We start from the raw sequence: 13,170 nt of genomic DNA on the forward strand, positions 1-13,170 counted from the left end.
ACTGTTTTACATTTATCTATATCTATATCTAGATCTATATCTAGATCTAGATATAGATCTAGATATAGATATAGATATAGATATCTATCTAACATATAGTTTATAGCACTATATTTAAAGTACCATAAGTAACAAGAGGCCGGGATGTAAGGATGATGTAAGAGCAGCAGTGGCAAACCCATTAATTTACAATTTGATTCATTTACCTAAGTGGCTGACTTTTTTCCTCACTAGTTTTTGTGGATTCCTTCCAAAGAAGTAAATTCAAATGAAGAGGAGTACCCTTTCAGAGATTTTCTTTCACCAGTAGTATGGCAGTATGTGGGTAATTGTACTCTATTGCTAAAAGCTCAAAGAACACAAAATATTTAGTTTTCTACTGAATTTGAAGTATATATTTTTTAGGAACATAAGGTGAAACTTCTAGTTTTATGTAACAGTTAAAATTTGAAATAGTGATGAGGTAAACAACTCACCAGAAAGTCCTCACAAGAACGTCTCATGAGAAAGACAGTCACTTTGAGGGGAAGTGGGTAGAGAGGATGTACCGGGAATGCCCAATGTGAAGGGCGCCTGTGGCTGTGGCGGGGCGGAAATGGGTGGGAACTGAAGTCCTCTTGGGTTCTTCCTGTGTAGGAAGTGTGTTGAGTGGGGCGGGGGAGGGGAATGAGGAAGTGAAAGGGAGAGGTAAAACAGAAGGGTGAAGTGCCTGGAGAATCTTGGTCATAGCATTAAAAGCTTTTCTGGATTGGTGGGTAAAACGATAGAGAATGGTTGCAATGCAAGAGGAGAAAAAATAATATTGCTGTAGGTTATAAATTAAATCACAAAAATTATATTTGATATACAAGTAAAGACTGCAATTCCTTTTAAATTACTTTTAGTTGCTGGGCTGTGCTGCTTTGAATGTGACTTTGAGGTGAAGCTGAGCCACATGGGGTCCTGGATTTATTTTGTTCACAAAAATTCATGGTTTCTAAGTGTGAAAAGATACATTAAAAGCTGATTTATCTTTTAGAATAAGAGGCAGAAAACCTGGAATAGAAAGCACAATAGACTCCTTGAGTTCTTACTCTGCTCTTCTACCAATTACGACTCTGGGAAACTTTGTAGCTGTTCTGGGCCACATTTTCTTAATTTGCAGAATAAAGGGCTAGATGAGATAATTGAAAGGTTAGCTTTCACCTCTAAAAATCTATGCTTTATGCGTTAAAACGTCGGCATGAGTAGATGCAATTATTTTATAACTAATGACTATTAGCATGTTTAGTAAACAATAATGCCAATGATAAGACTAGCTATGCCTTAATGAATCTTTTTTTCCTGTGTCAGAAGTTATCTAGATATGATATATGTCTCATTTAATTTTGACAGTAGTCCTTCAATGTGGGTATTTCAATGTGGCTATCCCCGTTGTATAGTTGAGAAAACCAAGGAAGTTTAAATTAGCTAAGACCTCAAGCTTTTAGCTAATTGATGTTAGAAATGAGATTTGAACCTAGGTCTGCCTGACTCTGAGGTCAGACTGGTGTCCCATACTTCAGGGATACATGTCTACAAAAGAAGGCTTGAGTCCCTGACCTGAGTACCAGAACTAGCAATCTCTAAAGGGCTTTGGAGCAATTTCCAGCATCTCTAGAGCAGGGTTTGGCAGGGAGCTGTAATCATTCAGTCAGCTGGAGCGCCATTGTGGCATCCTGCCTAATCTTCTCTAGCTCTGTAGCATTCACTAGGCAAAGAGTTGCTGCTGTTTCCTTCTTTCCCTGAAAACACAACTATTTATATTTAAGGTGAGCCTGCAGCTTGTTCTGTGCAAGGCGGAACCAACTGATGGGTGCAGAAAGAGAGGGAGTGAGGTGCAGAATGGCATTCTTATAGACTCCAGGTTATTTGTTTTTAAACTTCAGGACTTAAAGCATCTCTACTTATGTCCATAGCTACTCTTGAAAGATTCTTTTGGGTTTTCATGGTTACCACTTGCCCGGAATCTCAGTTAAGTCTCTAAGGAAAAACAGTTATGAGGGTTCTGACTCTCTTTTTGTTAAATGTAATTTAAAATCAATCCACAGACCAGGCAGGCTGTAAATACGCTATAATTGCTATTCTCCTCTCCTTTCTTCCCTCTCCCATAAGACAAGCATTTTCCCCCCCTTTCTCTAGCTACAAAACTCAAACCCCCATGCATAGCCGAGTATATAGACCCAGATGGGAAAGGGAGGATGATGTATGGAGCTGTCTGCATCCATCCAGCTGACGTGCCATCTTATACCCAAACCAAATTTATGGAAGAAATATCTCAGTTGAGTCCTAGACACAAAGAGCTATGATAGGAGCTTGTTGTCTTGACATATAAATCAGGTTGTGAAATTTTACAGAATGAATCACAGTCTTCTTCCACATAAATTTTTATGCATAATTATGATCTTTCCAGGTAGAATGAATTGTTCTCTTTCTATGGTCCTATACTACATGTGTTTATATCTCTATTATTATATGGATTCTACTTTTTTCTTTTATTACTGTGATTTATGTATATGCCTATCTCTCCTCCTAGGTTGTAAACTTCTTAAGTCCAGATACCATATTTATAGACTTGAACTGAATATTCAAATCTTTAGAAATAGAGCTTACATCGTCATGATATTCTCCTACCATATATCTATGAAACATCTGAAGTTAAATATAAAAGTTCAGAATAATAAAGTTCAGAATTCAAGGTAGGCTAAAATGCTTCGAGTTATTTCCTTATAGTAAACAAAATGTTAGGAAAGAGTATTATTAAGATATATAACATGTCCTTACAATTCAGCCAAGTCAGATCCTAATAATAGTAGGAGAAATTCTGTGAAATAGAAAGAAGGGTAGAATCCTTTATCTATTGACAAGCTCCCTTCACAAATCCAGGCTAGTTTCTCAACGCAAAGCAGTGCTCCTACAACCATTCTAGGCTTGCGAAAGATGCAGTTACCCTTTTTGTCCCCAATTCTGCCCCTCAGAGGAAAAGATACAGAGGATAAATAATACACCTCAAAGTGAAATAATCCCTTATCAGATTCTATCTGTTGTTAAAATTCTAAACTTTATTTACTTTGATTCTTAGAGATGATCAGTTTCATTCCCATTCCAAAGCACTCTGGAGATATTTTTTCTACTATTTGTTTTTTGAAATATATCCTTTCTTTATCTTTAAATAAAAGATCAATGTATGAAGTTTTAGAGATTTTCACTGATAAATTCTGAAAGGTCAATAAAGTAACATTTAGCCCTGGGATCCTGATACTCAAGATTGTATCAGGGCTTTTCATTTTGTTTGTCATCTATTTATTATCTTTTTATCTACCTACCTACCTGTTAACATTTCTCTATCATCTATTCATCCACCCATTTATCCATCTTTTTTCTTAGTTCAAGAAGCTGCCTTTGATAAAAAAAAAAAAAAATCCTCTAGTTTTGCAAGCATATTTTTCCCCCTTACCCTCTTTTCTTGTCTCTCTTCCTTTTTTCATTCCTTCTTTCCTTCCTTGAATTTCTATAGGCCAGCCACTGCTTGCAAGGGAAATACATACCACCCTTGATACCAAGGATGGGAGGACTTTACAGTATACTAGTGATGCAGACTGGCTAACAAATAAGAGAAGCAGCTCTCATGGATATATTCAAAATAAAATGAGAGCAGAGAGAAAAGAACAGGTAAGAAAAAGAGAGAACATTTGAATTGAAATTTGAAGGAAGGGTGAGTAGGAGTTTTTATATAGACATTTCAGGCAGAGAGAATTACGTATGCCAAGATAGAGAGGAGAGGAGTGAGTCAACAGGGCATGTTCTGAACATTAGAGACATTCAGTATTGCCTACAAGGCAGGTGTGTGGGAGGAATTGGGGTTGGGATGATGGGAGATGATGACCTTAGCTGCCATTTGAGGTGGTTTGTCCCTTATCCCAAAGGCTCTGAGAGCCTTTCAAGGATTTCGAGCAGCTCTAATTTTCGTTTTAGATGGATAGCCTAGCAAGATTGGAGGAAGGGGACAGGAAAGAAAAGGTGGCCTACCTCCTTACATCCTTACACATTCTTCTATCTCACTCCAGGTGAGAGATGCTAGAGATAAAAAAGAGCAGAGGCAATGACAGTGGGAAGCAGAAGAAAATCAAAGAATTATGTTGGAAATAAAATTAACTCCGTGACTAGATAACCAGGATGGCAAGAGAGACTCTAGTCTTTTAGCCTTTACTGCACTCCTTGTATGTTTCTCATTTGAGTTGTAACATTTGTTTTATTAGACATTGAATTTTGCTATTTCATATGCACTCAAGTAATCAATTGGCCAGAATAGCTTATCAGCATTAGTTGAAGAAGCTCTGTTTCGTAGTCTACCATCACATTATAGAATTGGACTTCTCTAAATTCCTGCCTGTTTGAGATTTTAACTTTAGAATTTCTGAAGGAAGATCTCTGGAATACTTTGTAGGTCCATATTCCTAATAGACAACTCTTGAATTTTTTTTTTTTTTTAAGGTGAGCATTTAGCTTGTAGGAGGATATTTATTGACTTGAGAAACAGATAGCATAATTGTTAATTGAAAAAGTGTGCTGCAAAGTACCAAGTACAGTATAATTCCATTCTTGTTGAAAAAAAATTTACTCAGCTATTGATGTATAACTATATATCAAGGCATCATACATCATGAATCTTTTTTCTTGGTCTTTATCTCCATTTTCTTTAACTATCATGTATTGCTACTGTAATAAGAACTAGAAAATGGAGGAGTCACTTATTTGCATCTATAGTTGATCCTCGAACAACATGGGTTTGAATTGTGTGGGTCCACTTATATGAGGTTTTTTTTTATATAAATACAGTACTGTAAATGTATTTTTTTATTATTTTCCTTTTAAAAAAAAGATTTATTTATTTATTTTAGAGAGAGAGCACCGCGGGAAGGAGAGGGAGAGAGAGAATCTCAAGCAGACTTCTTACTGAGCAGGGTGCCCAACACGGGGCTCCATCCCACAACTCAGGGAGGGACGCCTGGGTGGCTCAGTCAGTTAAGCGTCTGCCTTCAGCTCAGGTCAAGATCCCAGGATCCTGAGATCACGCCCCGTGTCAGGCTCCCTGCTCAGCAGGGAGTCTGTTTCTTCCTCTCCCTCTGCCCCTCCCCACCACTTGTGCTCTCCCTCTCTCTCTCTCAAATAAATAAATGAAATCTTTAAAAAAATATCTGATTTATCAAGCAATCACTGTCAGGAATCCTCAGCGTTCTAATGGTCTTTATAGTGTGCCATAAAGGTATATGTTACCTCTGACAATCTGGAAATATATTTGTTAACTTTCAGATATTCTGATATGAGATAACTAGATCTATGAGATTCCCATAATTATCAACATGTGAAACTTTTTGGCAGTTTTGAAAGAAATTTTTTTTTGAGAAAATGTTGTAGTTGGCGTGACTCCTGTTTTTAACTTGTGTTTAACATTCTCCTTTTGTTCCATCCTGAATAGTTGGAGGAGTGCATGATTGAGCCTGTCAATTTGAAATATGGTTTTTAGATTTTAAGATACGGTAGCGATATTTTCTTCTTTTTTTTTTTTTCCACATGACTGCAGGAATTAAGTAGCTATTTTGGAAGATATTTTCGTTCATATTTTGTGAGGCATTCCACCCAGATCATTTACTTTTTTCCATTCCAGTAATAATACTAGCTTGAATTATTGAAATACAGGTATGTGATGACACTATATAGATTGTTTTATATAAATTATCTCATTTAAACTTCACAATAAGTTTATAAATAAATGTTACTATATCCATTTTACAGATGAGTAAATGGAGACAGAAAATTTAAGAAACGTCTTTAATGCTAAGCAGCTCATAGAAACAGAACTGGGATTTGACTGACTCTAGAGTCTTAATTACTTTCTTATATCAAAGCTTTTATATTCTTTAACATATATATATATGCACACACATACATTTATATACATATATATATACACACACACATATGTATGTACACACATGTATATAGCTTCGGAAGGAACACTGTATAGACTGGCAATCAGGTACCTTCATCTGGATTTTGTTCTTTGTGTTTCTCACTAAGTACGTAATTTTAAAGAATCAGTGATTTGCTTGAGAAAAAAAACCTCTACTAGTTGAAAATAGTAACGAATATACATATGACAGTAGGTAGAATTTGTTGTAAGAACATAGATTCAAGTTTTAACTTCCACAGAGCTTGGGCAGAAAAGAGTTCTAAAATGTACATTTAACTTAGTGAGAACCTTTTAACAGTGACAGGTCTGAAGTTTTCAACTTATAACCACAGCTGTGCTGAAAACCTCAGGCGCTATTCTCACTTCAACTGGTTTTACATAAAAAATTTTGTAAAAAATGGGTATCTTCTGACTGGGGGACTTGAAAATACCCATTTTTATTCAGAAACTTTAGTTACAGTTTATATCTTACGCAAACGAGAAATATATCTTAATTCAGGAAATTCCTGGAAGTATTCAAACTCATAAAGTGGAGAATATCACAAAATGGAGTCAAAATTGGGCTAGAAACTAACTACAAGCAAAACAGAGGTGTAAACAGTTTGTTCTTGTGGTTACCAGCCTTCCCAGTGAGTTTTCTCTCCTTTCATCCTAAGATGCAAGTGTCTTTGCATCCCACATTCACCAGGATTATCTTCCTGATCCTTCATTAATCTGACTTGCAAATGATTGAAAAGAAATGATGGAGAAGATGCCCTTTCAAAGATATTTTCATTTTAGAGGGCTTAGAGATTTTACCTGAGGAGACAAATATGTAACAAAATTTTAGGCAGGAACCAGAAAATAGAAATAGTTATTTAAACTCATGGGGGTTTTGTAGTTCTTCAAGAGTACAGCAGTATCTGTCCATATGCAAAGCTGATCCAGGCTCTTTAGCTAATGCTATTTTTTTCTCAGCTTGAGCGAGTTCTGCTATTCTGTCTTCACTGGTTAAATCAGTCAGTCAACCACATTCAAATGTCCAATGTATAAAAAGGAGATTATGACAATGATTCATGTCCTTTAATTTCACAGTAATAGGAGAGAAAGGAACTACAGATGATAAAACCCATAATTAACATTTGTTTATTGTGTCACAGTTTGCAAAACACCTTTTATATGCATTGTCCCATTTAATCTTTGCCCCATTTTTGAAAAGTAGGCATTTTGTTATTTCTACTTTATAGCTAAAGGCACTAGGCTTTAGAGAGGCGTTGAGCCAGTCTGCAGTCATCTGGCTATTAAACTGCAAAGTGAGGGCTTGAACCCATGTCATTGCTTCTTGCAATTCTTGGGACATGGTGGCTAAATAAATATTGATTTTCTTTCTCATTTCTTCACTTGCCTTCTGCCTCCCTGCCCTGATTCATTGTTCCCTTCCTTTTTTCTTTAAATCTATCAACTCACCAATTCCTTCTCATGAAAATGAATCATGTAAATGTGAAATATCAGTAGTATCACATAGATTCGTTTTAATATTATTTTGTTGGGTAAACGTGTGTGTGAAACAAATATGTATATGTATACCCTTAAACAAATATTAATGAATATATAATGAACGAATGAGTAAATCAACAAATTAGGACAGCAGAGAAATCTAGGCAAGTTGAGAGTTTATCAGCCCAAGAGAAGTAATTGTGTGGGTATCTGAAAGACTTTTTGGTCTTCCCTCTCTATTAGTGCATGCCTTGTCACCGTCTAGCAAGGATCTCATTTACTTTGTACTTTATGAGCTGTTTACTCAAAAGACAGATTTCACAACTCTTCTAACTTAGAATTGAATTTCTTGCATGTTATGGTTGTGGGGATGCATGAAACTTGGGGTAACGTCTATACAATCAGAAAATGGTCATTTTTGATTTGGCTCCTTGATTCTGCTCTGTGCTTCATTGTGCTGTGGATCCAGGAAGGCAGAGGCTTGCTGCCGGGGTGACTGGCTGCTGCACATGCATTGGGGAGAAACCCACTCTCAGCTCAGAGCCTGGGGAAAGGGACCTGGCAGTGTGGTTCTTCAGCATCATCACATTGTTTCCATGTAGAGGAGAGAGGAGAGAGAGTTGGGAGAAAGAGGTGAATGTGAGGACCAGGAGGGCCGAGGCTATGGCTCAGAGTCAGGTAGACGTAAGATGAGTTTTGTGTAGACACAGCAAGCAAAGTTTATCAAAGTCAGGCAGGTGGGACAATAGGATGTCACATTAGACCCAAGAGGACACAGCAGCTAAGTCAGGTACAAAGAAAAGGGTCGGACAACCTGAGTTCAAGGCTCAATCCCACCACCCATTTCCTGTGTGGAGTCTAGTAAATCACCTGCATGTCATGAGCCTCAATTTCCTTGTCTGTTCAGAGGATATTTCTAGCTTTGCATCTTCTTCAGGATGATGGTCTAAAAGTCAAAAGAGATAATGCAATCCACATTTCCTCATCAACACCACTTGGAATTTAAAGAGGCAAGTTTCCAAAAGAAAATCAAGGGTGTCTTACCAATAGAATTAGGGAAAGCTACCATGCAGACAAAACCAAGATGTGTCTCCAGGGAAAGCTGACAGTGTGCGTCTCTTTAGATGCGTTTTCCTGATTTATGACATAAGCGGGTTGTGAAAATGGTGTGCTGGCAAATGCTTACCTGGCTCCACTATCTCCTCCCCGCTCAAATACACACACACACACACACACACACACACGATTATATTTTTACAATTTAAAGGATATATAGCACAGAATTTACTATTAATAATATAATATATGATACTCTTTATTTGGAATTTCATACAGCCAATTAACTATCATAAAATACTTTAAAAATTTTTTGTCACACTTTTATACCTATAATCAACCTATGACTACAGTTGATGGATGAGTATAGTTCCAACAGGAGCGTGTATGTTAATGACTAAGATGAAAGGGCAACAATGAAGATCTACACTGGAACTTCACTTGTCCTTCAGTGACATGAATGACTTCTTTGTTGATCAAATACTGGAAGAATATTTTCTCACAACGTAATGGCTATAGACCTGACACATTTTTAAGTTTTCTCTCTGTTAGTAACATTTTCTCTATTACTTTCTACTGTGTAGTGAATCGTGTCCGCCCAAAATCCTCTAGTCCTCAGCGTGACTGTATTTGGATATAGGGTCTATAAGGGGTAATGAAGGTTAAATGAGGTCATATGGGTGAGTCCCTGACACTGTAAGTTTAGTGCCCATAAAAGAAGAGACACTAGAGAACTTGCTCTCTCTGGCCATGTTGTGACGACACAGAGAAAAGTGGCTGTCTACCAACAAGGAGGAAAACTCTCACCAGAAACTGATCCCTACCAGGCCTTGTTATTGGACTTTCCAGCCTCCAGAATTATGAGAAGGTAAATTTCTGTTGTTTTAGCCACCCAGTCTATGGTCTTTGTTATGGTAACCTAAGCAGACTAATAACATTTTTCTTAAGTGTAATTCAAAGATCAGCAGATTATAACCCTCAGGTCCAACCTGGTCCACCCGAGGTGGGTGAGATTCTGGCCATGTCCATTCATTTTCTTATTATCTATGGCTACTTCCATGCAACAGTGGTGGAATTGAGTAGTTGTGACAGAGATTACATGGCCTGCACAGCCTAAATTATTTGTTACATGGCCCTTTATAGAAAACATTTGCCAACCCTTGTGTAGGCAATCAGCAAACTATAAATCAAGACTTGCTGCATTTACTGGTTTCCTTGCTGTAAATGTTCACACTGTGGTTGATTTTGAGCTGCGAATGTAACATCACTGAACACAGAGTTGGGAAGACACGTATAATAGTAGTATTTCCACCACAGCTACAATAGATGTAAGTAACCTCAAGAACACGTAGTAGTAAAATGTTCTAAAATAACTGGGAATTGATGACTTTTGAGTATTACTACCTTCGTTTTAATATAATTCATTGACTTGTAAGGTTATATATTATCATCTTTAATAATGGTGATGTTTAGTAATCAGCTTGCAAAATCCCTAAATATTTAATAGGCAACTCTCATGTCCAATATGTACCAGTTCTAGCTCACCGCAGCTCACTTAAATTTCAGATGGTGTTTACGTTTCCTTATACTTGCTACATTGCAATAACTTTAAATCTTTATGTCTAGGATTGTCCATAACCTGGGTTTTCCGAAATAGTAAAAAAAATAATTTAAAATAAACCTCCATTTGAACGGTCTTTTATAGATACAAATAACTTTCACATCTTTCTTCTACTTATTTCTCTGACTTTCTTGATCATAAGTTTCATTTGAGATGCTTAAAAAAAAAAAAAACAAAACAGATGCCCAGACTGCTTTCGTGGAGATTCTAATAAGGCAGGTTTCAGTTGGGACCTGGAAATCTTTATTTTCAACTAATCCCTCAATTGACTTTTATGATTATATTGGGAACACTTGATATTGTACTGTGGCTTCAATAAAGGACTTAGAAGAAACTCTTGTCCATTTACAAAGAAATAAAGTTGTATTCTTTTTACTCCAAAATAAATCTAAGTAAATCAAAGATTTAAATGTTGCATTGCATGTGACAAAGGGAACTGCTAATTTAGAGAAAGGTTTTGGAATCAATAAGAAAATGTCATCGCTGCAAAGAAAATGGACAGAGCTCATGAACAGGCAATTCAGAAAAGTAGACATGGGGCACCTGGGTGGCTCAGTCAGTTAAGTGTCCCAATTCTTGTTTTGGCTCAGGTCATGATCTCAGGATTGTGAGATGGAGCCCCACATCAGGCTCTACATTCAGCATGGTAGTCTGCGTGAGATTCTTTCTCCCTCCCTGCTCCTCTCTTTCTGCTCCTTGGCCTACTCGTGCTTTCTCTCTCTCTAAAATAAATAAATGAAATCTTTAAAAAAAAAATAGACATAAAAATGGCCAATGTATGTATGAAAAAAAGGTCAAGAGCTTAAAAAACGTTGAAAATAAGGGTGTGAGAAAAATGTTCAGACTTATGGACCATTAGTGACAGAGTAAATGGGAACAAGTCTTCCAGAATGTTTTAAAATGTAAAATGTTCATGGCTTTACATGTAACAGTTCAATCTCATTAAAATTTTTTCACATTAAAGAGATAATTATAAAAAGGTAAACTCAATGGAGTGGTGTTTTAATAGTAAACAAAAAAAGGAGGAATAAACTTTAACGTCAGTTCGTATGTGCATACATACCAAAGAGCCATTACCGCTGATAGCTTACATAACAACAGATGCCTCTAGTATAATGGAATACAGTTTGCCTATGGTTACTAACAGCTCTGGGTAAAATCTAGTGCAGGTTGCAGAACCTCTATGGAGGCAATCTAGCTGGAAGTGAGGGTAAGGACTTCAAAGAATCCTACACTTTCTACCTAGACTTTTTGTTTATTTAGGGTGGTTTGGGGGAGGAAGAACATATGGAGATCATTGGTGATACTGACCGATTCCAAATTATCCAACACTCTTTAGATACAATTTTGCAAATATCAGATTTACCGTATTTTGCCTTCTTTGTAGGTCCCAATCCCTTAAAATCCCCCAAAGACAATCATATTTTATAGGCCTTTATTAGGCTAGTAGTTATATCATTATAAATACTTTAAATTCTAAATTGAAGGTCCACTGTGTGTCCTAAGACTGGTCATAACTTACTTAGCCCCCTTTTGTCTCAGTATGACACTCAAGGAACACTGATCTGTGAATCACTGGAGCAGTCTTTTTCTACGTTATGGTGGGAATCTTCTTTTCTTTTTTCAAAACGTGTTATTAAAGAGAAGATTAACCCATTGATATGTCATCTGTCTCACATTTTTTTCTTAAAGACTGAGTCCTGATAGGTTAGAATTCTCAGATCCACAATTGGGTACCCTCAGTGTACACAGAATAAATACCCAAAGTTTATTCTATGAAAACAATTTTCAAATGATTTTATATTACAACCAGTAAAGATTCCAGGGTATATTATTTATTTGCATTGGTTTTGAAATTAAACCAGTAGAGTTCAATGCTATTTGGATCTTATTTTGAATAGAACATAGGGCTCTTTCACAGTGCAGTCTCCACACCCCTCTAGACTATGGTGGGTTGCCATTTGCATTCTGCCACTTAGGTTTTTGTTTTATGGAAGCTTTAGACACTGGGTTAGAGACTCGATTTCTGCTTTCTAGGATGTTATGGTGGAATCTAGTTTGCAGTTGAATTCCTTTTCCTTATACTTGACCTGCCTTCCTATGAGGATTCCCTGGGCACATATAGACCTACTCTCTGACACCTCCCAGCAGCCACAGAGCATCTTTATAATTTACCAGTTAGACTTGTTCACAGTAGTCCTGATCCCCCACCTGAAGCCTGTCCACTTGTCTGCTGAGAGGCTCTACAGCGTCCTAAAGGCAGACGTTTTCTGCATGGCTGGTGCCTTCCAGTCCCATTAAAGTAATTCATATAAGTCAAATGAACCAGTGTAATTCACATTGCTTCCCAATCTTTGTTTCACAGATGTTAACATCAACTTGGAAAGTTAGGGTTACAGCAGTCAGAGAAACCAGCCGGAGCAGCTTCATTGTTTCTCCATATGTTTCCCTCTCTGTAGATTGCTCAGTTTTTAGAGGGGACTTGAAGGGCATTAGAATTCTTCCACGATCACAGATACCTGCAAGAGACTTAACCTGCTCATATGTGACACTGGTGCAGGTGATAGTCTTTATCCTCACTCTCATCACACCAGCAACAATTTTTTATTGATTTTTTTCATGGTTCGGAGAATAGAGTTTAACTGTTAGAGTTATCTCTGTCCTAGTGTTGCTAGGCTATTTGGATTGGAAGTCACAGGAGCAGAAAATCTGGGTAATGTTAAAAAAAAAAAGTTTGGTTAGCTTTCAAGTATTTCACTCAGTGGGTGAATCAAAAAATCATTTTGAATCTGAAGGTTATTCATGTAATAATTAAGATGACACATTTCGAGCTCACCCTTCCTGACAAATGTTTCTTTAAAGAGACACTGATGCCTCATAGAAAACTTGCAAGACTGACACATCAGCAGAAATTGTTTCTGCACAGAATGTTTTTCAAAGACTTTTCCTGAGTAATCACTGGCATTTCCCCCCTTTTTTCTATAGTCTTTGCAAAACCTTCTGTTACTGCATGCTTGTTATTTTT

Source organism: Ursus maritimus, unplaced genomic scaffold (assembly GCF_017311325.1).
Source record: "Ursus maritimus isolate PB19 unplaced genomic scaffold, ASM1731132v1 scaffold_13, whole genome shotgun sequence".
Classification (NCBI taxonomy): Eukaryota; Metazoa; Chordata; class Mammalia; order Carnivora; family Ursidae; genus Ursus; species Ursus maritimus.